Source organism: Protopterus annectens, chromosome 10.part0 (genome assembly GCF_019279795.1).
Source record: "Protopterus annectens isolate FY-2018-M chromosome 10.part0, PAN1.0, whole genome shotgun sequence".
In the NCBI taxonomy this organism is placed as follows: domain Eukaryota; kingdom Metazoa; phylum Chordata; order Ceratodontiformes; family Protopteridae; genus Protopterus; species Protopterus annectens.
In genome coordinates, this window is record NC_056744.1 from 905,774,022 (window position 1) to 905,789,078 (window position 15,057).

The following is a 15,057-nucleotide window of genomic DNA, read 5'->3' on the forward strand; positions in this document are numbered from 1 at the left end:
TTTATGGTAGGTACAAAACTGTACTTTTTTGATTGGCATCTGTTGTGATTTGACCCTCTTCTGGTCTTATAAATAATAGGGAGATGGGCATTATTATGCACCAGACAAGATCTGAGGAAGGTACTAGAGCGTCATGGGATAGGGAGTAAGCCACAAGCTGGTTGAAGATCTCTAGCTTTGTTAATCAGCCAAGTCGGAACCCAAGGATTGGTTCCGAACCCATCAGTACAGAAGGAAGGTGAGATGGACAACTCGCATGGAACATTATGGTAGGTACAAAACTTCTTATCTGAAGTAGGTAACTTCATTTGATCATCAACCTGTGGGTATCGGATCTGATCTGGATCCGAGCCGGCAGCTTTCCAAGCTAGAGATCCAAGCTCCTCTCCTTACCCATAATACCCTGCTACCTCCTACCAATCCCCAGATCATATTTGCCGCGGCTTTGTCGAGCACGAGTTTCTCGAGCTCTTAGCGTTTAGGCGATTGGAAGTAGATTTTTTCTCAATCTTTTAGTTTTTGGGTGTGTGGATAGTTTAATTTCTTAGTTTAAAACCCCTGAGTTTTACCGTTCCCTCGTAATTTAAAGCCTAGTAGACCCCCCTTTTTCCCTTAGGTGTTTGTGTGGACGCGTGTGTGTTTTTTTTTTTTTTTGTTTTTTGTTTCGAAATCATGGCCGAGGCCCCAAAGGCCATCTTTTCTAAGTGCGCTGAGTGTGGCCATAAGATTTCCCCAGCGGATGGCCACACTCAATGCGTTCTCTGCATGGGGGTACCGCATTTGTCATCGCACTGTCAAATTTGCACAGCCTTTAACCCCCGGGCTCTGAGGGATAAAGAGGAATAAGCTGATTCTGGCGGGTCTCCTACCCACGGAGTCAGTTTTCACCTCCTCTCCCTCGGTGGCTACAGCTGCTCAGCCTGCTGTCCCCTCTCCCCTGGCTGGGACTCAACCTCCCACTTCTTCCCAGGGAGAGAGGGACTCTAAAAAAAGAAGAGAGGGAGAAAGAGAGGCATAGAAGCCACAAGCAGTGGGCTCACTCAGCCCCTTCAGCCCCGCTTGCCAAGCTGCTCTCCACACCCCAGAAGGTCTCCGGGCCTTCCTCCCCTCGGCTCCGTTCTCCACGCTTCTCGCCGGAGGAGGAGGCCCGACCATCATCAAGGTCGTCGCGACAGCCCTCATGACTAGCTTCGGCAGCCTCCTCTAGGTCGACGCTGACATGGACCGAATGATGCATCCAAACCCAATTGCAGATGGGAGTGCTGCTGCCCCCCCCCCCTTCCAGGGGGGAAGTTTAGCCCCAGTTTTTGCCCAGATAGCTCATTCTCCGATCCACTATTGGGTTTTGGAGCCTTCGGATCCGAGGTGTCTCTGAGTCAGGGAGTCGGCGCCAATGGTTATCCCTACCTCAATGCCAGCCATGCCCTCAAGTTTGTCAGATCCCCTTTCAGATCCAAGCTCTTGGGGGCCGAGAACCGTGTGTCTGATCCGAGGGGGCCAGTGTGTCTTCGGCTCGGTTTCGGTCGGAGCACACTTTCCTCTCGAGTACGAGCGCTTCGGCTCTGCCGATCCCTGAGCCAGATCCAAGGGTGTTAGCCACGGAGCCCAGAGAGATTGGTTCACCCTCTGCTTTTGACGTAGTGGAGAGGGTCCGCTCGAGAGGTTCAAGGCCCCCTGCGCTTTCTTCGGATTCCACCTCCACTCCCTTGCAGCTGGGCTTGTCTTCCATCTTCCAGTCCCAGGGACAGCCTGCATTGACACCCCAGCCTGTTCCACTGGCAGAACACGACCCTATTTGTGGGCCCTCCTCGGACAGTCCCACTGAGGAGGCTCCTCACAAACATAAGTGTAAGAGGAGGCACTTGGACTCCCCGGAGTCCCTCATGGAGGACAACGATTTGGAGGAAGGGGAAGGTTCCCCCAGGTCACCCCCCCCCCCCCCGAGGACGTCTCCTTTGGAGACATTATGGAAATGCTTTGCCTAAAAGGGGGGGTGGTCAGCCCCAAAACCTTCCTCTGAGTCTGTATTCCTGGAGGCGTTCGCAGGCCTGTCTACCTCTTGGGTGTCCCCTCCTGCTGATCCCCTGGTTGACCTCATCGCTACCAGGGCGTGAAAGGAACCGGATACTGTAGAGCCAATCCCCAGGAGGCCAGATAGGATTCTTAGTCCCCCTGTGGATAGGACTTGGAGTAAGGGTTCCCTGGTAGATGCCATGGTGGTGGCGGCAGCCACCAAGAAGGAACTTGCCCAGGATAGTTCCTCGATCCATCCCCCTGATAAGGATTCTCGGATGATGGATCCTATTGGGAAGTGGATGTTTGCTTCAGCTACCTTTTCCATAAGGGCGCTGAATTTTTGGCCCATGTAATTAGACTTCAGCGGGATCTGGTGAAAGAATACGCTGAGTCTCCCCCTGAGTCTGTGTCGGCCGAGGACAAACTGACTTTCTCTGCTCGCATGGCTACTCTGAAATCTGTTTCAAACACGTCTATGCGGCTACTTTCCCATGCCACGGAGGGGGCTGCTAGAGCCAGCGGGTCCAGCATCGCCTTAAGGAGCCATGCGTGGCTCCGGCTTTGTGAATTTGCGGAACCTTTCAAGGCATCCTTCGTGAACGCACCCTTTGGTTCTTCCTTGTTTGGGAAGACCATCCGCGACGCATTGGTTCAGAGTGAGAAAGATGGGAAGACGCTGTCTGCAGTCTGAGTCCGCTTCTCGACTCCTCAAAGGTCCTTTTCCAGGAACCAGAGAGGACAAAAGAAGATGTGGTTCCGGAAGTCTCAGCAGTCCCGTTACGCTCCGGACCCTTCGTCCTTCAGAGGCAGAGGGGGACAAGGTGGACGCCGGCCCAGAGGCAGTGGGGGGGCCGAAACATTTTGGGTCGCGAGAACCTTTTTCTGACTGACCCACACAACAACTCTGAGGGGTTGCCCGACTGCTCCTCTCTGGAGGCAGTTGGGGACGTTTTTCGAAGCACTTGGCCCAGTGGGAGTCCATCACAACATATTGCTGGGTGCTTCGAATAATATCGAGAGGTTACTCAATCCCTTTCATAAACCTGCCTCCTCAGTCGAGATGCCTCCTCGATGTACCACCCAGTCAGAGGGAGGCTGCAGCTTTAGAGGTAAAAAAGCTGCTAGAAAAAAAGAGCCATCCAGCACGTCCCGCCATGCCAATCCAAATTAGCCAGTTACTCCAGGTTCTTTATGGTGCCAAAGAAGACTGGGGACTTGAGGCTGATCCTTGACCTTTCAACAATGAACCTCTTCATTGCTAAGGAGAAATTCAGATGGTCACACTTCAATCCATTCTGGCCCTGCTGCAAGAGAAGGACTGGATGTGCTCCATAGACCTCAAGGATTCATGCTATCACATTCTCATGGACAGGCGATCCAGGAGGTTCCTCCATTTTAGGCTAGGGGCCAGTCATTACCAGTTCATGGTCCTAGCCTTCGGCCTCAGCACAGCCCCCAGGGTGTTCACCAAGGTCATGGCAGTTGTAGTGGCCCACCTGAGACTTCAGGGAATACAGGCTTTTCCTTACCTAGACGACTGGCTCCTTACCGCCCCCACCAGGCATCTACTCTGCTTAGCCAGGGATTGCTTCCTACTTCTAGCGTCCCATTTGGAGATCACCATAAACTTCAAGAAGTCATCCCTTCAACCAGTTCAAGTCTTTGAGCTCGTAGGGTACAGAATAGACACTTCAGACCAAGGCCTTCTTGACATCAGACAGACTTTGCAGTTTGACTTTACATGTTTTAGCCCTTCTTCAGTCACCTACCCTGTCAGTGAAGTTAGTCCTGAGAGCTTTAGGGTCCATGGCAGCAGCAATCAATCTCGCGCCCTTAGCTTACTTGCACATGAGGGTTCTCCAGTGGACTTTGCAGGTTCAGTGGTCTATCCTTGCCACCTGTTGGACTTAATGATTCCTCTCAGCAGAAATTCCCTCGTGGTGGCTCCAATCTTGAGAGCTTCAGGAAGGACGACCATTTGTTATGCCACAACCCCAAGCCACGGTGATCATGGATGCTTCTCGCCTTGGGGGGGGGGGCATTACGTGGGCAGAACTGTCCAAGGTACGTGGACTCAGACAGAGACTATTCTGCATATCAGTGTTCTGGAGATGAGGGCGGTGCTTCTAGTGTTGTAAGTCCTTCATGCCTTTCTCCCTCCAGGGACTATAGCAATTCAGTCAGACAACATGTCAGTGGTCTGGTACTTCAACAAATAGGGGGGGACCAGGTCTTACCCTCTTTGCCGAGAGGCCATGAGAGTTTGGGATTGGGTGATATCCACCAACTGTTTTCCGTTAGCAACGCACATTCCGGGTCGGTCCAACATCCTAGCGGACAAACTGAGTCTAACTATCCTCTCACCTTACGAGTGGTCTCTGAATCCCTTAGCAGCGAAACAGATCTTCTGCAAGTGGCGTCAGCCTTGCTGCGATCTCTTTGCATCACCTTCCAACGCAGAGTGCAGCGAGTTTTTCGCTCTAATTCACCCTCCGGGGGAAAGCCCCAGAGATGCTCTAGTTCATGCTTGGCCACCCGGTTTTCTTTATGCTTATCCTTCTCTTCTGTTGATAACAAAATTCTTACAGAAAGCTCGTCAGTTGGGGAACAAGATTATCCTCATAGCCCCATTCTGGCCTCATCAAGCCTGGTTCCCGTGCCTACGGTCTCATCTTATAGCTCCTCTCTGGATCTTGGATCCCATCCCAGATCTGATATCTTATCCTTCGGGATTGAAACCCCGGAATCTGGTCGATCTCATGCTCTCAGCTTGGTTGATCCAGTTCCATTAACTCCCGGTATCTCGTCTGCAGTTAGATCTATCCTTGTAGTGACGCATAAGTCTTCTACCAGGAAGGTTAACAATAGTAAATGGAAGCGGTTTTCCATTTTGGCGTCTCATAGGAATTTGGACCCTTTCACTGCTCCCATCCCAGCAGAGCTCTATTTCCTATCTCATATTTTTCAGCAAGGGGCCAGTTCTTCTACTGTAAAGGTTCAAATGGCTGCCATCTCCCATTTTCACATCGGAGACTATCTCAATCCCCTTGCTTCCACCAAGATTTGCAAGACCTTTCTGAAAGGTATGTTTCTCTTGAGACCTCCTATTAGGAACCCCGTCCCTCCGTTGGATCTAACTTTGGTCTTTCAGTCTCTGACTGGACCACCTTTTGAACCTGCAGCTTCTGTTGATTTGAAATTCATGTTCTGGAAAACTGCCTTTTCATAGCTATTACCTCAGCTAGAAGGGTGTCGGAGCTTCAGGCCCTCTATTAAAGCCCCGTATCTTGTTTTCCATAAGGACAGGGTCTGTCTCTCAGGACTAACCCATCTTTTCTACCTAAAGTAGCCTCCGAGGTGAACATCAATCAGTCCATTAATCTCCCAGTTTTTTTCCCTAACCATCAAAACAAAGGGGAGTACAAACTTCATTTGTTAGATGTTCATAGACAGCTACATTTTTATTTACACAGAACAGCTGCCTTGCGCAAGTCTGATCAGCTCTTTGTTTCCTTTGCAAAAACCTTCTTAATTGCATTCTGCTCACATACAAACTATCTGGCCTGCCAGAGCCTACAGGGGTGTATGCTCATTCTACCCGCTCTATGGCTACATCTGCTGCATTCTGGTCGAGAGTTCCCTTGGATGACATTTGCTCTGTGGCTACTTGGGCATCCTCTCATACCTTTATCTCTCACTATAAATTGGATTTAGTGTCTAGAGGAAGGGTGGCTTTTGGCTCTGTAGTGCTCCAGAATATCCTTCCTTGAGGACCTCCCATGTTTTTTGGTAGCTGGGGACTCTGTCCCACAGGTTGATGATCAAATGAAGTTACCTACTTCAGAAGTTATGTACTCACCATAACGTTCCATCTGAGTAGGTAACTTCATTTGTCAGCAACCAACCCTCCCTCCTTCCCCCTTACCTGGTTCTTTGATTACCTGTATCCTAGGATGGGTTTCCAGGTCATTTGTTAATCCTTAGGTTAGGACTCTTCAGGTTGTTGTTTTGTCGTCGTGAGGTTATATAGGTGGGCAAATGCGATCTGGGGATTGGAAGGAGGTAGCAAGGTATTATGGGTAAGGGGAGGAGCTCGGAGCTCTAGCTTGGAAAGCTGCCGGTTCAGATCCAGGTCGGATCTGATACCCACAGGTTGCTGACAAATGAAAGATACCTACTCAGATGGAACGTTATGGTGAGTACATAACTTCTTTTTTTATGCTTGATTAGAGTGCAAATGAATTCTCTCACCATGTCATGTAAACATTATTTTGCAGTTGGCGATGGAAAGAAGATGATATAAAAAAAGGGGACATGACTAACATTATCAAAATTCATAACCAGAATAATGAACAAGCATGGCAGGAGATTCTAAAGTGGGAAGCTTTACATCTGAAGTAAGTAACTAGGACTTGATAAATTAGTGTGTTTACTTTTTTTTTTACAAAAGTACTATTTTTAATAAAATAGGCCTGTTACTATATTGTATTTGTAATATTTTTCCTGTTTTTGTTTGTTGGTAGTATATTCCCTTTTTCATAGATATTTGTTGTGCTGCAATAGAAATCTAGCTGCTTAGCACCTCTTGAGAGATGATGATATCACAGATGAAATGAAGCACCAAATTGTTTGCTTTCTGTTCCCCCCCCCATTACCTGCTATCTGCTCCCCTCCTCTATAATCTGTACATTTGGAAGGAGGCCATCATCTACAGATGCCATCAGGGTGTTTTCAGCTTGTGCTGCTACCCTTTAACTCTGCTGGCTTGTGAATAAGAAGGATTTCTTGATGCTGGGTTTGTTAACCCATACACTCTCCTTGCATGTATCTATCTCCAGCTACAATGTTTCTTTTAAACAGCTTTATTAGCTTCACATATTACACTGTAACAGGGGTACACACAAAGTAGTACAAAAAGCAAACACACCCTTTAATAGATTTTTCCTTTTGTGCATTCTGCATATATTGTTTATTTATTAATTATTATTTAGTTTACCATTACGTAGATTACTCAGGTCCTGCCTTCCCTGAAATTACACTTTTTCTTCTGAATATTATTCTGCATGTATTGTTCCACAGGTTACATTTATTTCTATGTACTTTGCTCCTTCCCTTTTGTGAAGAACCTACATCCAGTTCTTTTATCTCCATTGCAATATTTAACAGTTCTCTAATGGTTGGTTTAGCTTTTGAGTTCTGTTTTCTACTAATTGCATTTTTTAGCAGTTTGCAGAATTAAACTTAGGAGGGGCCATACTTGGTGTAGGTAATTCAGTTCCTATAGTCAGAGATCAAAAGAATCATTTTCTTAGTTACAATAATTTGGTCCCACAACATTTCTAACAAAATTACTCTGAGGAATTTTTTAAAACTCTTAACTTGTTACATTCCTATACAACATGTTCAGAAGTACCCCTCTTCCCTTATATACCACCAACAATTACTATCTGCATATGGAAACACTTCTATACAAAAATCGTAAACCTTCATGATTTTGATGCTTATTTGATAACCATACAGATATTCTGCTGTATTCCTTTGTATATTGCCTTTCTATTCTCATTCCCTAGTCTGTTCTAGCCCAGTCTTACTGATATTTATTCTTATCATGCATTATTTTATATGGCCTACTAATTATTCCTTTTTTAAACCACGATTTCTGTTCTAGACTCAACTTTAAACTCAACCAGAGCTGGTATTTCATTTAACACTTTCCTATCCATTTTTGTTGGCCTATTCTCTGCTAAGCCCTGGTAGGAAAAGTAGTCTCCAACCTATAGTCCAAATTTCTGCCTGGCCCCAACCCACTCTTACCTTCCCTAGTTGTTTGCTCCCAATACTTTGGTTAAAAATATATGTCTGACCTTTTTGAAACAGTAAAGGGACTAGAAACATTTTCACTGCTTGTATCTTGCTATCCATATCCATAGTCAAGAGCATCCATCTTCACAGTTTTTGCATCATATTTTCCTTGGTGTCTTCCCATAAGTTCATGGGTAGGTTCTAGGCTATCAGCCCAAGGGCCTATGTAAGCCTAGCCAGCAAGGTTCCATGGCTTACACCACCCAAGAAAGTTATTTTTCTGTGCCACTGTCGAGCAGGGGCACAGAAGTGATCCCCGGGGTATATTTCCTATTTCCCATCCACTCAAGATTTTTCTTGAGTGCTAATGAAGACCTTTGCTTGACATAGATGGGTAGCTTGTTCCAGAGTATAGGAAGTCTCTGGGATAGGAATCTATCCCTCCAGCGTGTCCTGTTTATTGTGGTGACAAGGTTTAGGTCCCTAGAACATGTAGCTAGGAGGGATTGGGATTTCTTTAGGTGTAGCATGTCCAACAGCTCTGGGTTTGACATAGCTTTATATGTTAGGCAGAGATCACCTCTGAGTAGGTGATATGCTACGGAGTAAAGCTGGAGTTTTTTGAGGCTGTCAGTGTAGGGCATTTGTTTGAGGCCAGTAATCCTCTTTGTGAGGTACTTCTGTGGCCTTTCCAGCTGCTGCAGATGTCTTGTGAGGTACATTCCAAAAGGGGCATTACACTCTATGATGGGTCTAATAAGTGACGGGTAGAGGGGAACAATGACCTCTTTTTTTTTTTCCTGGATGAGAATCCTTTTATGATGGTGTGCCATGTAGAAGGACTTCCTGACTACTGTGGCAATGTGACTATCAAAGGAGAGACTATTGTCCACCTGGGTCCCAAGGTCTCCTATCATACATTCGGTGTTGAGTAGATTGCTGCCTATGTGGTAGTTCATGGGTACAGAGTTTTTACCAAAGGGGATAACACTGCACTTTTTGGCATTGAGCTTGAGGCCATGGCTCTGACACCAGGCATCTGTCTCAGTGAGGCCCTTCTGTAGGATGTCCACATCATTTGGGGACTTGACTATGGCTCCTAGTTTGCAGTCATCTGCGAACTTCGTTAGCCAGCGGCCTTCTGTGTTAGCCTGTACGTCAGAGAAGTAGATACCAAGCAGGAGAGGTCCCAGGATGGAACCCTGTGGTACTCCACTTGTCACTGCTTTGAGGACAGATTTGGAGTCTGAAACTTTTACAGTGTGGGTTCTGTCAGTCAGCCAGTTGGCAACCCATCTTGTGACGTAGGGATTTATACCTAGTTTAGTGAGTTTAGCTGTAATTCCAGAATGGGGGGATGGTGTTAAAAGCCTTGGCGAGGTCAAGATAGGTTGTGTGAACCACCTTACCCTCATCCACAGCTTTGGTGACTGCCTCAAAGAAGTCTATCAGGTTCAGGAGGCATGATCTGCCTTTCACAAACCTGAACTGGGTGGGATCCAGAGTTTGGAGGTTACCAATGTCTTTGTTTATGAGTTCCATGATGATACGTTCCATGACCTTGCAGACCAAGCTCGTCAGGCTAATTAGGTCAATAGTTCCCGGGATCAAGTAGTGGCTCCCCCTTTGTGGAGTGGGATAACTGTTGCTGTGCGCCATTCAGTGGGCACAAAGCCTGATGCGAGGCTATTATTGAACATGGTGCTTAAGTGGGGAGCCAGTTTGTTCTGAAGTTCATGTAAAACGCAGCCTGGGATGTTGTCCGATCCATGGATGCTGTGTTTTTGGCTTTAGAGAGTGCAGCTTTTACCTGCGTAGGTTGTGATTACAGGGACTCTGCATTCTTCCTGTATAGATATGAGCCCTTTAGAGGGTGAGGGGGGGTAAAGAAGGGGGTGAGAGGGGGGGTAAAGATAGCACTGAACCTATCTGCCAGGATGTTGGCCATATCAGTTGGTTCTGTAATTGTCATGCCTTTGTGCTGTAACTCAGAGCAGATCTGGTTGTTGCCATCTAGATTAATTGACATAGCTATAGAATGCTTTGTAGTTTTCCTTTGATTTAGTGGCGATTTTTGTTTTCGTAGCTAGCTTTGGAGGATCTTATAAGGTATCTCAGCTTCTTACTGAGGCTGACCAGGGAGCTTCTCCACCCATGCTTCCTTAACTGCTATAATAGAATCCTCTTTTTAATCCCAAATCCAAGTACTTAATCTTGTCCCCTTAAATATGGCTATTGCTGATCCAATTTGTGTGACAACATAGTTTACCACTGTAGCCTTGTTTTACCTTCATTTACTTTATATACTGAAAAACGTGTAGCAAGATGTTACACAATACTGAAATATCCATTTCTGGATTTATCAAGTACAGCATAATATCTGCAGGTAAGGTTAATTTTTCATGATTACTATACCAGTTATACCCTTGAATTTGTGAGTCTGTTATTTTATTTAGCAGTGACTATAAATACAGAGCAAATAACACAGAAAGAAGAAACATCTGCCTGTTTCTTCTGCTCTAACAGCTTGACAGAGAGAAACCCTAACACTTTAATTCTTGCCTCTGAACCTTCATATATCTATCGGGAATTGCAAATGCTGCCATTGTCGTAGTCTTAAAAATGACTAATTCTATTGAATGTTGTTCTATATAAAGTCTCATCAACAATAGCAAGATCTTCTTTATCTGTACTTCCCTCTGGATCATCATTATTCTGTTAACATTGTCAAATGTTTGCTTCCCCTCCACAAAACCACACAGATCCATAATTGGTAATTTTGGCAATACCTTAACTATTCTGTTAGCTAGTATAGGCATAAACACTTTATAATCCTAGTTCAAAATTGAAATTGGTCTATATGAAGTTAAGATGTAAGGGTCTTTGACGTCTTTGTGTAGTACAACCACCACAGCTCTCTTCCAATATGCTGGTACCTTGCCTTCTTTTAAAATATTGTTAAATGTAACTTTCCAGATTTTTATCACTTTCTTCCCTCCTAAATTCAACAGGAATACCATCTGTTCCTGGCTGCTTCCCTTTTGATTGATTATTATACATCACCTTTTTATCTCATTCCCTCCCATCTTGGCTATTTAATTCTTGAGCTTCATTTTCCCCTAACCTTGGTATATGTAAGCTTTCCGTAAATATTTCCATTTCTGTCTCTTCTTGGTTTCCCCATTCCTCTGCTCTGCACAAATTTTCATAGAATCCCTAGCTACAATGTTATACACTCTCTGGTAGACCCTCATCTTCTGTCCCTAATGCTGTCTGCTTAAATATCTAACCTCTGTTCAAGTTTAAAATGTTTTAAAATGTCAACACTCATGGGATTGTAGATGACACTACTATTTTTGCACCCCCCAGGTCATCTCTAATTCAGACTACGAATTATTGTGCTTTCCCTGGCTCAGAGTGAATTCTTTGTATAAAACATTGATTGCATAGAGTCCACAAATACATGGCAGTAATTAAAACTACAGACTTCTTTTGTGTTATAAAAATTAAGTAATTAAAATATTTAAAAAGTGTTCCTGACTGAGACTTTTGTTCCTGATTTGGAGTTGTACTTTGATTTAATACAAAAAGCAGGATGCAGAAACCCCAGCAGAGCCTCATAAAATCTACCGTAGCATTTTAATGTCTTAACTCCAGACTTAAAAATCATCTAAACAGTATTTATTTAAGTAATTATTTAACTTTATTAAGGTATCTCTTCAGCTTCCGGTTATTCCCGTTCTTAGAAAGCTTAAATAAAATGTTTTCTATCTTCTTTTGTGATACTTGCTGTTAAGCAATCCTTTATTTTGAGTGATTATTTAGTAAACATTCAGTTATAATTTAAAATTAGTGCTAAAAAGAAGTTTCAGATACCTAGTTATAAATATTTTTCTTTCTTGGAAGCTGAAAGTGCTTGAAATTCATAAGTACTTAACATTAAAGAAAGCTAATCTGCCATAGCATTTGTTGCCCACAAGTACTAAGCCAGTGCCCATCTTAAAATGACCAGTTGACTTCCGCATTTTATGTGCAACTATTTATTTTATGTAGCAGTAAAATGTATCTCTAACAGGCCTTGTACAGAAGAGTAAGATGAGGAAAGCGGTTCTATACTGGGTACTGTTTTTTTCTGAAGTTTGTTTTGAGTGCCCATCTTTCAGTTAATGACTACATTTCATTCATATGTTTTTATTTTGTTCAATTTGTACAGCCATACAGGTTACTTACTTAGCAGTACATTTCTTTCTTTTAGTTGTCTGCTATATATGGTGTCCATGATGTCCTTCAAGGATGCATCTGCAGTCCTAACATATGGGTTGTCCTGCCTCAGGCAGCCCTTCGGTCGGCTGGATTCCAAAGTCTGGGTCTGGCCTCGGCTGATGTCACACTTCACCCGACGTCATAGCTGCTGTTTATTGGTTATAAAGGCATCAGCCGACGCCATTTTCCTCAGTCTTTCTTGCCGCGCGGTGCCCGAAGCAGAAGCTGTTGGCAAGTGCCGGTCGGTCAGATCCAGAGATTTCTACTACCGAAGACTTCTAAAAAGCTAAGTACCCCGTTGGAGACTCTTTCTTGCCTCAGCCGATGTCAGAAAAAGTAAATAATTGTTTAACTTGTGGGAAACAAATACCTCATAAGGATTTCCACACTTACTGCCTTCCTTGCTTAGGCCCAGACCACGACGTATCAGCTTGTCTAGCCTGTGCTTCCTTCAACCGACGGACACTTAGACGTCGGTTGGAGTTTGCAGAGGAGTTATTTGGTCCCGCTTTTGCTTACAAAATGCCGTCTGAGACTCCGACTTCACAATTAGCTAAAAAGCATAAGGAAAAGGACCGACACTCGCGGTCCGCGGTTTCGGCTGAAACCACGATTAAGCCAACCGCGAGTGTCTCTGTTTCGGCCGAAACAGAGTCCTCGGTTCTTCCTTCGGCCGAAAGCTTGCTTCAGATAGCCGAGGCCTCACACAGCATGGCTGAATCCGCTACCGAACTTACCCCTGCTGTAGCAGGCTCCCAGGATTTATCAGATACTATTCCTTTAGACATATCTACTCCTGCACGTGGAGCTGCTAGGCCTCCTGCATCTATGTCTATCAAGGCTTTTTCTAGGGCTAAAGCAGCTAAATCTTCTAAGGCCTTGCCTGCTAAAACCCCCTCACACAGGCCTACCTCCAGTTCCCAAATGCTCAGCTTGGCTGAGGATCTCATTTCTTTGATCTGGGGAAACCTTACATGCTATGAGAGAGCATTTTCAATGGCAGGGCCAGGATTTTTCAGATTCAAGGAAAAGGCTAAGGACCTTTTTACATTTACCACAGCATAGGCCTTTAGCCCATTCCCCCAGTACTTACAGTTGTTGATGATGCTTTCAATGATGCCTGTACTGCCCCTGACTCTCTTGCTCCAGCCCCTGCCAAGCCCGACAGATATTACAGGGTCCCGGACACACTTTCACTTGTATAAGGCTCCTATTGCAGATCCTGAAACCATTTCACAGGGCCCCAAAGCTGTAGCAGCTGCCTCTGCCAAAAACCCCCTCCCCTCTGAAAGAGAATCTAGAGCATTAGAGAGATGGGGTAAAAAAGTTTATACTTCTGCTACTCTTTCGGCTAGGGCCTTAAACTGTCAATTCCACATGATTCAGTATCAGGAATTTTTGTTAGACCAGCTAAATAAAAAACTGTCCTCTCCTGAACCTATAGACCGTAAGTCCCTTCAGGATTTGGTACATAACACTCAGCAGGTCAGTAATCATTCCTTAAAATGCGGCTATGATGCACTGGAGGCTTCCTTTAGATCAGCTATGACTGGAACAGTGATTAGAAAGCATGCCTGGTTAAAAGAACAATCCTTACCAGACCATGTAAAGTCAAAGCTTCTAGATGCTCCCATGGAGAAACAAAGTTTGTTTGGTTCCCCTGCACAGCAAGTGCTAAAGAAGGTGGAAGAAAAAGCAAAATCTGTTCAAACAGTCAAGGATTTCTTACAGGTCCAGCCTCCGAGGTTTAGTAGAAATTGGCCTTCGAAGAATTGGTCCTTTCCAGACACCTCCAGAGCACAGAGAGGCAGAAATAGGCGCCCTAGAGGCAGAGGTCAATCCAGAGGTGCCTACAGGGGACGTCAGTGGCAGCCTAACAACCAGAGAAGTACTGCCACAGATTGAGCTACGACCACTACCACAGGACAGACACAATGACTTGACTCTGATACCGCCTACCAGGGAACAACTGCAAGCACCCTTAGGCGGAAAGCTTGCCTTATTTTCCATAAACTGGCATTACATTACAGGAGACAAATGGATTTTACAGACAATAGACAAAGGCTACAGGTTTCACTTCCACACTCTACCAAAAAAGAGAGGAATGCCAAACCTACCACCAAACCAAAAACAAGCGCTCTAGCACAAATCAACCACCTACTAAGGATGAGAGCTATAGAAAAGGTACCCTATGGAACAAGGGCAAGGATTTTACTCCAGACTTTTCCTGGTACCAAGGAAAGAAAGCCAATGGAGACCTATTCTCGACCTGTCCGCTCTGAACACATATCTCATTGTTCCAAAATTCAAAATGCTGACCCTACAGCAACTTCTTCCCATGCTGGGCAAGGAGTCTTGGCTGGTGACTCTAGATCTCAAGGAGGCATACCTGCACGTCCCTATACGACCAGATTGCAGAAGATACCTCAGATTTCTTGCAGGATCAGAGCATTATCAATTCTCAGCATTGCCCTTTGGCTTATCTACTGCCCAGAGTATTCACGAAATGCCTGGCATCAGTAATTGCTCATTGCAGGCTTCAGGGAATTCAAATTTATCCATACCTGGACGATTGCCTGATACAAGCGGACAACAAGACCAAATTAACAAAAGATTTGGAAAAGGTTATACAACTACTGCAAGCCCTGGGATACACAGTCAACATGAAAAGTCAAGGCTGGTACCATCCCAAAGGATAACATTCTTGGGTGCAGAACTGGACACATCAAATCAAATGGCATTTCTCACAGCAGAAAAGCAAAAGCAACCACCACTCTATTTCATGGCATTAACAACGCAGAACCAGCTTACAGCAAGGAAAGTCCTGCAAGCCCTGGGATACATGGCATCCTGCATAATATTGATTCCACATGCCAGGCTACATATGAGGAAGTTGCAATGGTACCTAAGGAATGTATGGTCTCAACACAAGCACAGTCTAGAAGCCCAGATTCCAATAATTCCATGCCTGAAACA